At 36.9% G+C, this 12,272-nt stretch overlaps 1 long non-coding RNA gene across 1 annotated transcript; it reads right to left on the bottom strand.

Annotated features, from left to right (window-relative positions):
• Positions 1–814: 814 nt before the first annotated feature.
• LOC136007322 (uncharacterized) lies at positions 815–10,098 on the bottom strand. Its single transcript, XR_010609622.1, has 3 exons — positions 9,845–10,098; positions 8,028–8,160; positions 815–1,653 (listed from the first exon to the last, which is right to left on the bottom strand). It is a non-coding gene; the product is annotated as an uncharacterized LOC136007322 (long non-coding RNA).
• Positions 10,099–12,272: the final 2,174 nt, after the last annotated feature.

Consider the following 12,272-nt stretch of genomic DNA (forward strand, 5'->3'; position numbering starts at 1 on the left):
TTTAAGTTCAGCCTGTATTGATCTTGTAACGTTGCTTAAACAGCTCTTAGTGTGCAAACTATGTCACCATAATGCATCACTTATGATGCATTCAGAACTTGCAAGAGTCATCTTTTTCCTGCACAGCATAGTTTTATAACCCAGCTAAGGCAGAAAGATGTGCTATTGCACTGCCATTAGTCACATGCTTGGAGTGGGATAACTTTTCCAGATGGCCCTTACATGGAGTATGACACCCAGAATGGTTAGCCACCTAGAATACACACAATATAGTCAAAAAAAGTCAGCTTGGAAAAGATAACACAGTCCTATGCTGCAAAGTCACACAGAATAGGTTACTGTTTTTTGGTAGTAGTAGAGTAGAGAAAGTGATGTTTATTACTCCTTGCACCACAGTGCAGGCTGACATGCTGTCACAATAATCACATACCTACTGTCACAGAGCAGAAAGTATTTTTTTTTTTTTGTGGGGCTTATCAAGACCTAGAAAGATGAAACAAAAAGCATAATACAGTCCTGACACAAAGAGAAAGCACTTTTCAACACCACTGCTGGGTAATGAAGGGTAAACTTCAAAAATACCTTATCTTCTCAGCATCTTTAAGTATCCACCCTACTTTCTGGAAGTCCTGCCTTGTATTTCGATACTTAGTACTTGGCTCTTGTGCCCAACCGCTCCTTTTCTCAGTTTTCCTCTCTCAAGCTAGAAACTTGGCAGATGTCCTTACAAATTAAGAAGGAAGTGTGTATTTCTCCTTATTCGGGCTTTCTGCCGGCTGGAAAGAAATAACCTTCAAAAGGTGACTGTCAGCAAGATTATTGGCAAACAACATCCTTGTAATTCCACACAACAACAAATAGGAGACACAGGCAAGTACAACTCTTTCTCCACCCAGTATAGCAGCCTGCTTTTATTTCTATGCCACCACCATTATTTCCATTAGGAACATCCTTTGAGGAGTTCTTTGCCATCAAAGATTAAAACTGACAAAGCAAGATCAAGAATTGCCACGGACTGCTATTTGGAAATTATGACCCCAACTCTGCCATTAGATGTTGATCTCATTATACAATAACACTGATACAGCTATACTTTGCTATATTCACTTGGGAAAATCCAATACTTTTCAAGTGCTATCTTCATTTCTATAATCACAGTATTATTTCTTGACCACGCACTGCAGTTTTTGGTCTCAACAGTTTCAGGACCTGTCCAAGAAAAGGATTTATATCTAGTCACACGACTCCATTGCCTACAGGGCAGGTTACCAGTACCAATTTTCTTCAACAAGAATAAATCATTTTTAGTTAAATACAGTCACAGTTGTAACAAAAATAGTGACATAGGACCCAGACAGCATGCTAAATTGAGGGTGCAGGTGACTGCAAACACAAAACCACCCCTGCAGGTACTGAGCCTTTTTTCTGCACCCACAGAAAATAACCTCTTTTCAGGCTGTACTACTCAATAGTCAAGGTGTTTCGATTTGGAAAAAAAATAAATACCAAATCCAGCTTCCATGGTTTTCCAGCCGGAAAGCTGAATTTTGATACATTCTTTACTTCATTCCAAAAAGCATGTTAAATTAACTTCTGTCCATGTCTACTGTCAAAGCTCCACATTTGCATTGAAGTTACATTTCTTGATTTCCACTGTTGGAAAAAAATTAAAAAAAAAAAAAATCAATTTCAGCAATTCTCTCTCTCCAGCCACTTAAAAATTTACATGTTTGCACACACAAGACAGCAAAGAAAGATTTTTCTTAACACCCCCCCCCCCAAAAAAAAAATCCTACAAAAAACAACCACCCAAACCAGAATAAACAAACAAAAACCAAAAAACCCACCCCAGAAAAACCCTCAAAGAATGTAGACAAATCCTTTGGATTTTCATCAATAAACCAGGGGGATTTTCAGATTATAACTTCTACCCAGACACTTTGTATAATAGTTACACCTTCGCACTACTTTAAGTGCAGATATAATTGAGAGGTTATGCTTTTAGGAGCACAGCACTTGGATTTAACTAACACAGTTTCAAATCCTGATTTATGCTAAGGCCACTGGGTAACCTCAGAAAACCTGTTCAGGCTGGGTTATAAATCCCATTTTTCAAAATGCAATTAGTGGACAATAGGCTTCACCAAACACACAAGTCTTTCTTGACATTAATGGTCTAAAACTACTCACATAAATTAGGCACACATTTAAGCATTCTACTTAAAATAAACCAGGAATTAACCTTACTCCTGTGTTGTTTATGTGAACACTAGCAGGGGAAAAAGACAACCTTAAAAAGTTTTTGGTAGAACTATATTTAAGGCACAACTCAAGTTTACTTTCCAGGTTATGGCAATACCCCACTTGCCCTGAAAGTGGCTCAAGGAAAACAACTAATGTTTGTGTTAGACTGAGCTCTTCGCTAGAATTATATTTTATGAGCTTAACTAAGTGAAAGGTTAAACCGTGACAATAGGTGCTATGTTAATCCGTGTGGCTAGTAATAATTTAATAATCAAGTTAATTGAAGTAAATGACAATTTTATATACATAGCGCATGGCAGCTACATTTGAGGGAGTTACTCTTTCTCTATAGAGAAACTTGTTATTCTGTTTAGGCCAAGCCATACTGCAGCCAGCCTTGGTAATGCTGAAGTCATGAAAGCTTGTGACTTTTTTGCCTTAAATAAGCATGTGACTTTCCAGCTGTTTGGTTGGTCCGGTTTTTTTTTGTGAATGGCGAGAAAAACAAAGAAGTGATTGTGACCCACCTAATCTTCTATTCCAGTGATTAACAGCTAACAAGACCAGAAGGGAAAGTTTTTCAAAGAAAATTAAGCGGGTAGATCTTTGCTTGGGTTTTCCTTTTGCTTGTTTGAAACTTAAAAACTCTCCTGGTAAACCACACTTACAAAGCTGGTTGTGCTGGGACACCAGGGTAACTGATTTTCAGTCCCTCTTTATCTCTCCTCACTCTGAGCATTGGTACTATGAGAGTCAAGTGTTGCTTAGGAGAACTTACTTAACTATCTTCAAAACACTACAGGATGAGGAAATGGAGAGCTTTGCTTTTGCTAATGCATTAAAGCATTTTAATAAAGTTAGTTTACATTTTCATTTAGATGAAAATTATAAGCTTTTAAGAATGAATAACTTTTTCACCAAGCTTATTTCTTAAAGAAGAAACTGGTTAAGTTCTCATTGAACTTGTAAAGGCCGATTCTCACAATCAGTTTAGCTCGAAAATCTTTCTGTTACTATTTTCTTCTTCATTCTTATTCTTTGAGCCTGAACAAAGCCACCAAAAACACAGACATTCCTATCCTGAGATTGCAGGACATCCCTGACAGAAGCTGACTATGACAAAAGCACATTTTTCATCTTGCAAGTTTTCTGAAGCAATGGTGAAATTCCCCTGGGTTCTGATAAACAGCGTATCCCAGTTCTTCCCAAAAGAGCAGGGCAAGAGAAATTAATTTAATAAATAAATAGAAATAACAAAAAGAATCAAACATCACCACAAAAAACTTTGCCTTGATTACATTATTTTAAAGTTTACCCCTTGATGGTCAGGAGACAGGGGTGTGGTTCCCCTTGACAAGCAGCACCAGCTTCTGGAGCTTTGATAAACTTGCCCTTAAAATTACTTTTACAGTTTTCCCTCAGTCCCATGTTGCAACTTATTTCACTCAGCTTATCCAGTCTGTTTTCTGGCTGACCCTAAAATCTAGAAAAGTCCTAAGATAGAGGTTGATGATAGAAAGGTGAACAAAGTGCTGCAGCAGGCATTTACAACATTTCTGTGCTAAGGTTTGTATTGTTAGTAAAAAATAAGTATAAATACATGGTAATTTTGACTAGAAGTGTTATATTTTGATGTTTCGATTGTTTAGCTTGCAGATAACTTACTTCTTGAAATAAAGCTTTCATTTCCTCATTAGTTTAGCAGAGGATGGGTACTTTTTTAACCAAAAACTTCATTCTTAGGCTTAAGTTTGACTGGGCCATGATGTACTATAATGTAAGTGTACTGCTGCAGCATGTTAGACAAGTGTTTTCGACCCCCCTTCTCCCCCCGAGTTAAATGTTGTAAGTCAGAAAAGTTGCTTCAAAAAATCTTGTATTTCCACTGGCTTTCACAGTGTTACTTAGTCCTCCATATACCACAATGAAGTGTTAAAATTCTTCTATCTGCCACCACACTGAAGAAAGGTCTTTAAACTGCCCAGAATAGCAACCATCTTTCCTAAAAGTGCAGACGCAGCATACTAGAAGAGCAATGGCCACAGCCTTAAGACTATAGAATCTACTTGGATGGTACTAATTTATCAAAGAAACTACACTTTTTTTTTAAGACAAATGGGGGGCCAAAGAGCCCCAGGTATCTTCAGACTTTACATAAATGATTGCCAGGTACTTGTTTAGAAGGACGATACCATTTCCTGCTATTAGCACTAAAAAGCAACTGAAGTATGTCGCCTCACTAAATCCAGACACAGATGCAGCTGCCAGTCTTTCAATATGCATTTACAGTGCAGTAACAGAGCCAGTGAAAGAGTGGCTGTAATGGTAACCCTCAGGGCATTTCATTTAAGGACTGCTGAAGCCCTCTGCTTCTGATACATAAGAAACTGCTTAGAAAGCCCCAGTCTGTCTCACACGATTTGATACCAGTGATAATGTTTATGAACAAGCAATTCTGTGACAGCAGCTATTCGCCGTAGCATAATGCGTCAGACAAATCTGAACACCACCTTTGGAGCCATATCTCTACATATATCACACCCCTTCCACAGAAGATAAAGCATTAACAGGCTACCCAGGTTGTCTTCTAAATTGGTTATTTTGACTCAAAATACAAGAGATGTGTTAGAAAGACATTCTTATAGAGTTTAAAGTGCTTGGGTTTAAAAACCAGAGCCTTCTTTCCTAAGGCATCATGAACATCACTTTCTGGTCTTATGGCATATGTACAATTGTACACACAATCTTCTTAATCCACATAGGAAAGAAAAAAAACCCAGCTTCTTTCCCTGCCCCGCCTTTCTCAGGGTGCCAGACAATTTCAAGTATTACAAATCTTGAGCAATCATCAGTACCATTTTTAGGGTGACAGATGGAAATTGTCATTATTTCTATAAATATTTAAAGTAGCTTAAGCAATGTCTATGAATATTTTGCTGCTTTATAAATACCTTAAGTAATTCACTTTCTCAGTTGACTGTAATGATCGCAGAAAGTAAAATAAGGAATCAGCATCCTTTATGACATGCCTTCCAAATAGGAAGTGATTCTAATTCTTGTTTTCCTATGTGCTATATTTTAATTATACATATGTAAAGCCCACATAGTTATATTTACCACCAGAAGGTTTTACACTCAGAGAAACATTATGGTTTCAGTGATACAGCATGAAACGAATGTAGTCTTTTATGAGCTCAAGGCTTGGCTCCCATGAAGTGGGAACTGCACGAAGTCTGCAATGGTCTTTCATTATGTCAGAAGACAGAAGGCTAAAACCACCTGGATAAATTAAATACCCATATGGCAGCTCTGACTAATAGGACATGACCCAGTGGCCACATGCCTGTGCTGCTGTGGAAAAGCTTCAGCTATTTCAAAAAGCAGAATTTGAAATTGTCCACTACCATGGGACCAAGGTCAGAGCACACATTCCATGTGGGTCAGGGCATATGTTCCATTCGTGTTCCTATGGGTTTACTACCTATTTATTCAGCAAGACTCCTACAGCAATTGATTAAGCTAGACTTTAATGACATCTATTAAAACGAGACCCTTGAAGAGAGGAAGGCAATTTTTAAGCCTGGGATGGTTATGTGTCTAGTCTACAGCACAGTCTTCCAGTTTGTATGGAAGCAACTTTTTGAAAGGCTTTAGAACCACATCAGTGCATAACTGTGTGAGCTAAGTAAATCATAGGATTGTCCAGAAGTAGACAGCTCTAAAACACCTCGTTTTTTTATTTCATAAGAAAAGAATATTCCTGGAACAGTCCAGCATTAAGGGCTGGCTGATTATGATCCCAGAAACAGTTTAGCTCTGAAGTATAGATAGAGTATATGATTCAGTTTGCATCTGTTGCCATAAGTGTACAGCAATTTAAATGTTCTTTCTAGTACTTCATACAGAACATGTGGCACTGGAGGACTTTGAAAAACCACAATACCACAAAACTATTTGAGCTGGGAAAGAATATATTATAGAAAAATTAGCTGAGCCCCACAGACAGAGCATTTGACTTGTCACAGAAAAGAAGACCTGTTGCCTCTGTGCTTGATTTTCCAGGCCTACCCCTGTGAGTGACAAAGGAGTATAATCTTGGAGAATTGGGAAGTGCAAGACAGAGGGGATGTTCCAGCATGAAATGGGGAAGATAGCCATGGCAAAAAGGCCACTCTTAGTTCTTCTGGCTGTTAGCTTCCACTGTCCAAGTTCTTCACTGATTTTATAAGCTAGCTGCTTCAAAATGTTTTGCAAAAGAAAAAAAACACAACAAAAAGCCCCCAAGAAAAAAAAACTCACACCCCCAAAAAAACAAACAGCAAAACAGAAAACCCACCAATTATCAGAGCCGATGAGAAAGGAAGAAATACTACCCAAAAACCAAGCTGGTTACTATATTTTTTCATTTTTTAAGTACCCCACTAGTCCAACATCTTCTCCAATCTGATTTCTTAAATACAAGCAAGAAGCACTAATATTATTGTCAGTCTTTTCATTCCTAGTTGTACCTATCCTCAAAACACTTAAACTGTGAAAGCACCCAGCATGCACAATGCTTTTAGATCATAGCAACTCCAAGCTTGAAGTAGTGCAGAAATTAGAATTGATTTTTTTTAAAAAACACAGAATTTGGCTATGGTTTTACATTAAGATTCATGTCATATGGTATTATAATTTTTTTTACAGTAGAACAAATTCACCGTTTCAGCTAGGATTTGAAGTAAAGCCAGCTATAACTATACTAGAAGTTTCTATTTGAGTTGCATTACTCAAGTTAGAGTGAAAAATGCAAGCTTGCCTTTTATGAGAGGTGTGTGAACCTTTTTACATAAAGCCTCAACATTAACATAAGCACCCACAGGGGTATCCATTATTTCCTAGGCAACTCAGATACCGGAAGTTGGAAGAATGTTATTCTGACTGTGACATGACTTTAACCTGTTAAACCAGAAATGGGGGGGGGGGGGGGGGAGGCGGGCATTGGTGGGGAAGAGAGAGGAGGGGGAAATCAAGTTTCCCAGGAATTTTGGTCTAAAATGAAAACTGAAAGCTTTGAAGAAGGGTTGTGCAGAACACTCACATATTTCATGGGTACCAATGTTTCTGTTGTTTGTTTGTTTTTTTTGTATTGAAATTTCTAAATTGTAGCCTGAATGTTACAAATATTAATTGTCTACATCTTCACTATCACAAGGCCTCATGAACAGTGAGAATACAATAAGATCCAGGATTTCTAATAGTTGTCTAATCGTAGGACAACAAACCATACATACTACCCAGTTACTTATAGGCTCCCAGCTTGTGTACCCAGTCTCCACCTTTATAGCCTGTTGTGCCCTATTCTTGCTCATGGTCTATTTTTGCTACATGAAAGGGGCTGGCACATCTATCAGCTGAAGATATATTAGATCTTTTTTATTACTATGTATCAAGAGAACATGCAAGTGAAAAGCAATTAAAAAAAACCCAAAACCAATAAACTCCAAACAACCAAACAAGGGGGGAAAGGGAAAAGCCTTGACTGATAGAAAGCAAAAGTGACAGCGTATATACAGTCTTAGAGTGCATGACCCTCTCCACCCACAGATTGTCTGGGCCAAACGTATTACACTTCTTTGAAGGCAGTCAGAGCTCTGCCTTCCTAGGTTTTCCCAAGGAATTTGAATGAAACAGGTGTAGAGACAGTACCAGTAAGCCTGACTCCCCCAGACATCTGAATCAAGCCCAATAAGATTTCCCCAATGATTAAGATTTTAAAAATTTATATATTCAGAGGGACTTACAAGCATACAAGGCAGATGATCAAAGTGGATGGGAAAAGACAGCTGGGGTTAAAACAGTGAGGCATTTTGGCAAAGCTGGCGCCGAAATAAAACACCAAGGCTTTCAGGCGTCAAGATGACTATTATGTAACTGCTAAGAAATAAAGGTAGGGTATTAGCAATTTAAGGAAACTAAATCTGTATACAAAACCCAAAATAAACCTGTGTCACTGCTAGAAAGGAGAAGGGTAGGTTGCCTCCAAGCAGATAGTTCAGCCTTAGAAGGCAGTATCGACTCTCTTGGTCACTGAGGCAGTGCTGCCTTTTGAGAACTACAAGTTCTTTCTCAAGATACAACCTGAGAAGGTTTTTCAGGTTTGAAACAGATACTCCAGATCCTAGTCAGGGATTTTATGCTGGGAGCCTGCCTTTCAATTTAAGAACCTCATAATAAAGTCATAGCTGCCAAAGTTCTGTTGGCATTAATTTGAATGTGTCCTTTACAAATGGACCTTTACAAAAGGACCCCAGTTACTTTGCATGATTTATTGCCTTTACTATTCCATCAGTTTTTCCACCAGTCATGGGTTGAAAGGCCTTTCCCAGCAAAAGAAGTTGTTCATTTTGCTTTCATTACTTCAGTAGCAGAACATAAGCTTTTTGGGAAATGGTGTGGGTCAATATCCAGCACCACCATCTCCCACTCCCCAGAAATAGCACTGTCAGAGCAATACAATTCAGCATTATGGTTCCAAGATTCAAGCTCTTAAATTTGCAGTTAGATTTCTCCCACTATATATTGCAGTTTTCTTTTGCTTTTATGCATCAAACAGTGACAGTATTCACATGCTTGAACTAACATTGCATTATGTGGATGCATTGTTTTCTTGGCTTTATGTAGTGGTGTGTTACCATAGAAACTAGTAAAGAAAATTACCCATTTGCATCTTATTGGCTGTTTCTCTAGTGAATACTTCTTTAAGCCTTGGATCAGCTAAGTAACTGAGAAAACTTAGCTCACCTCATTCTCATGAAGCAAGGTGGACAGCATAGGGAATTCCTCAGTTAGGAAGTCCTCCCTGTTGAAACCAATACTATTCTCTTTGCTCCTAAGTGTTAGTTTTAGCTTATTTTCCTTCCTCTCCAAGATCCTATCATAGCCTTTTGCTTCTTATCTGGTTTGGTCTATTTAAAAAAATCTGTTTAGAATCAAATGGACCTGTGAGGAATTGTATTTTTACAGCAAGAGAACAGAAAGTCTTCTAAAAGATATAGTAATAGCAGGTCCACAAGGGTTTACCTATAAAATTTTAAATTACATTTCCTATGTACGTGTGCACATACCCATGGGTGTTAGAACAGTCACAGATTTGGACATTTTTTCACATTTGGCTATTAGAGATCAAGAATTTGTGTCCTGAAGCTATTACAGGCTGAAAAAGAAAGAGGTCAAAACTGAACAGCAACACAGATGAAATAACTACCCCAGCTCTACACACCTAGTTATAAACAGAAGTAAAAACACAAATTCACACAGTCTTAATTTCTAGCTAAAGTTCTCTCCATTAAACTACATTAAGTAACAGAAGAAGTAATCCATTAACTCCATTAGGCATTAGTCATGCTTCAAAATTAAAATCAGGTCAATAGAAGGAAGGTGACAGGAAAGTCAGAATAGACCAATATGAATAACAGGTCAATAAACATAATAAACTAAGGGATTAAACCAAAACCAACACAATCTTATTTAATGGGTGTAAAAAAATTGGACTCCATAACATAACCATCTCCCAGGAATAAAAACTTCAGCATTAAAGTGTAAGACCACAACGACTTACCAAAACACACTCTCAGATGGTTTATTGTACTATTCCTTTGCTAGCTACAACATTTCCATCATTTGTGCAGTCAAGTCTTGATTTTGTACCCTCAAATCAAGTAAAAAGCATAAACTACTATAATTAAAAAAAAAAACAAAACCACAACCAAAACCCAGCAAGATAACACATAATTCAGACCACAGCATTGCCACCTCTTTATATTGTCTCTGCATAAAATTCATTTTCTAGTCTCTTTTGAGTGTTATTTGACAAAGACCCTTGATACCAGCAGATGTAACAACTGCAGTTTTACCCTCACCTTTTAAGTCCCAGGGCTTACAGTATGATCTGATAATTAAATCAGGCACAGGTGAAACAGTTCTTAAAGTTATCAGTGTCTTAAATGGTCAGAATACTTTACATTACAAATAGAAATTTGTAACAAAGTATAAAAGAAAATAAAAAGAAAAGGAAAGAAAGAGAAATAAAGAAGACAATTATTAAAATAACTGCTGTAATTTAAAGCAGAACTTGTAACTAGCTGGTGTTGCTAACAGGAGAGCACATCAGTGTTATGCAGCAGTGTAGAGGTAGATGTATTCCTCTAAAATTGTGTAACAACCTCTATGTAACATCAGAGGTTGGTTGAAATAGTGCATGTAGATTTAATTATGCGCCAAATACTTTAACTTGCATTGAGTCATTATACGCAGGATTTTTCTGAATGAAATTGAATTCTTGACGTATTTCACGTTTGTCATTAAAAGAGGTGAACTCAAGGAACTATGCTCATTATTACTGCTTTCCAACACTTGAAAAATCTTTGAGATCAATTTTCTGTTATCTTATCATAGTATTTTTTTCCATCTGAAACTATGAATTAAGACGTATCTCATTCTCTTCTATGTACTTTTCTAAAGCAGAAAGAAATATTAATAATATTTTTAGAGCCACTACAATATAAAACATTTTAAATAACAATACCTACCAAACAACTGAGGGATTACTTTGCTAATTCCTGAATATTGTTTCACTCTGAGTAACATGCAGCTTTTGAAATATTTGTGCAATAGGAAATAAATTCCTGTCTTATTGTTTCATAAAAGATGATAAAGATTGACAGGAAAGTAAGAAAATGCATATAACAACCATGAAAATATCCTTGAGTACTTTGCAGATTATCACAATACAGAGACTAAGCCATCCATTGTTTTGGACAAAAAGTCAAGCTTCATAGAAGTGCTGTCAGGTGGGAAAGTTTTCTTAGCTCCCAAACACTCTGTATAAATGGTGTAAATTTCAAAGGAACTTCCTCTTTATTACACTTGAATCTAATTTGACATTTCTTTAGCTGCATTGAGTAGAAGGCTGATAATACCGTAATTTAAATTCACAGAAAAATGTCAGTGTTCTGTACAGATACAGACTGGTATAATGCTGTCATAGATTAAAAATTATTCTTCTACTTACATAATAATAATATATTTCAGTTTTATTTTTCCTTGGCTCATATATATATATATATATATATATACATAAAGTCAAATAACCTATTAGGTTTCATATTCCTGCAAGGAACCCAAATGGTAGAAAGAATACTATGTACACCACTGAAATGGAGCAGCTACTGAACAATGTATAGTAACAGTAAGAAACAGCTTACAGTACAACAGCTTTTTAACAGGATTACTTGCAGGGTAATAGACATGTAAGTACTGTGAATGAGGTACAGTCATTCCTAGATGCAGAATTGGAGGCCAAGCTGAGGCGTTAAGAACTGGGACTGAAAATGGTATATTGCTAGTGATGAAGAAAAACCAAACACAAACCAAATAAGCCTGCTGGACTAAGAATGCAGCCCATAGGAATTATTTACATATAGGAATAAGCTGAACTTTGCTGGTCACTACACTATCAGTTATGACAGGATCAGCAATCACTTTGGTCTTCATACTTCTTTTATTAAGAGAGCACTGTTAGTGATAACAAGCAGTTTGTAGCCTTACAAATGCGATAATTTGCTTATTTCTTCTGTATTTGAATCAAAGTAATATTAATGATTTTGGCCTTTGAAGGTTAAGACACTCATTTAAATACACTACAGGAAAAATGAGTAGTACAGGAGTTTTATAATCTCACTTGAAACACCGTGAAGGACAATACACATAAGCAAAAGAATATAGCAGAACAAGAACCTGAAGAGAAGGAAAAATAAAATGAGGCCTAATTTTAATTATGGAAATTACTATTTTCACACTAAGAACAAGTGGGAAGTAAAGTAGGGAACTGAGAAATGTTATGGATGTAAAATTACTTTGATATACAAGAGACACTGTAATAAAGAATTTGTGAAATGCCAAAGCAGAGTGAAAATGTGGGTTTTTTTCCTGCACACAGCAGAATTTTTGCATATACCTGGGACATGGAGAAGGCTGAGGTATTCAAC

This window comes from Lathamus discolor, chromosome 1, assembly GCF_037157495.1.
Source record: "Lathamus discolor isolate bLatDis1 chromosome 1, bLatDis1.hap1, whole genome shotgun sequence".
Lineage (NCBI taxonomy): Eukaryota > Metazoa > Chordata > Aves > Psittaciformes > Psittacidae > Lathamus > Lathamus discolor.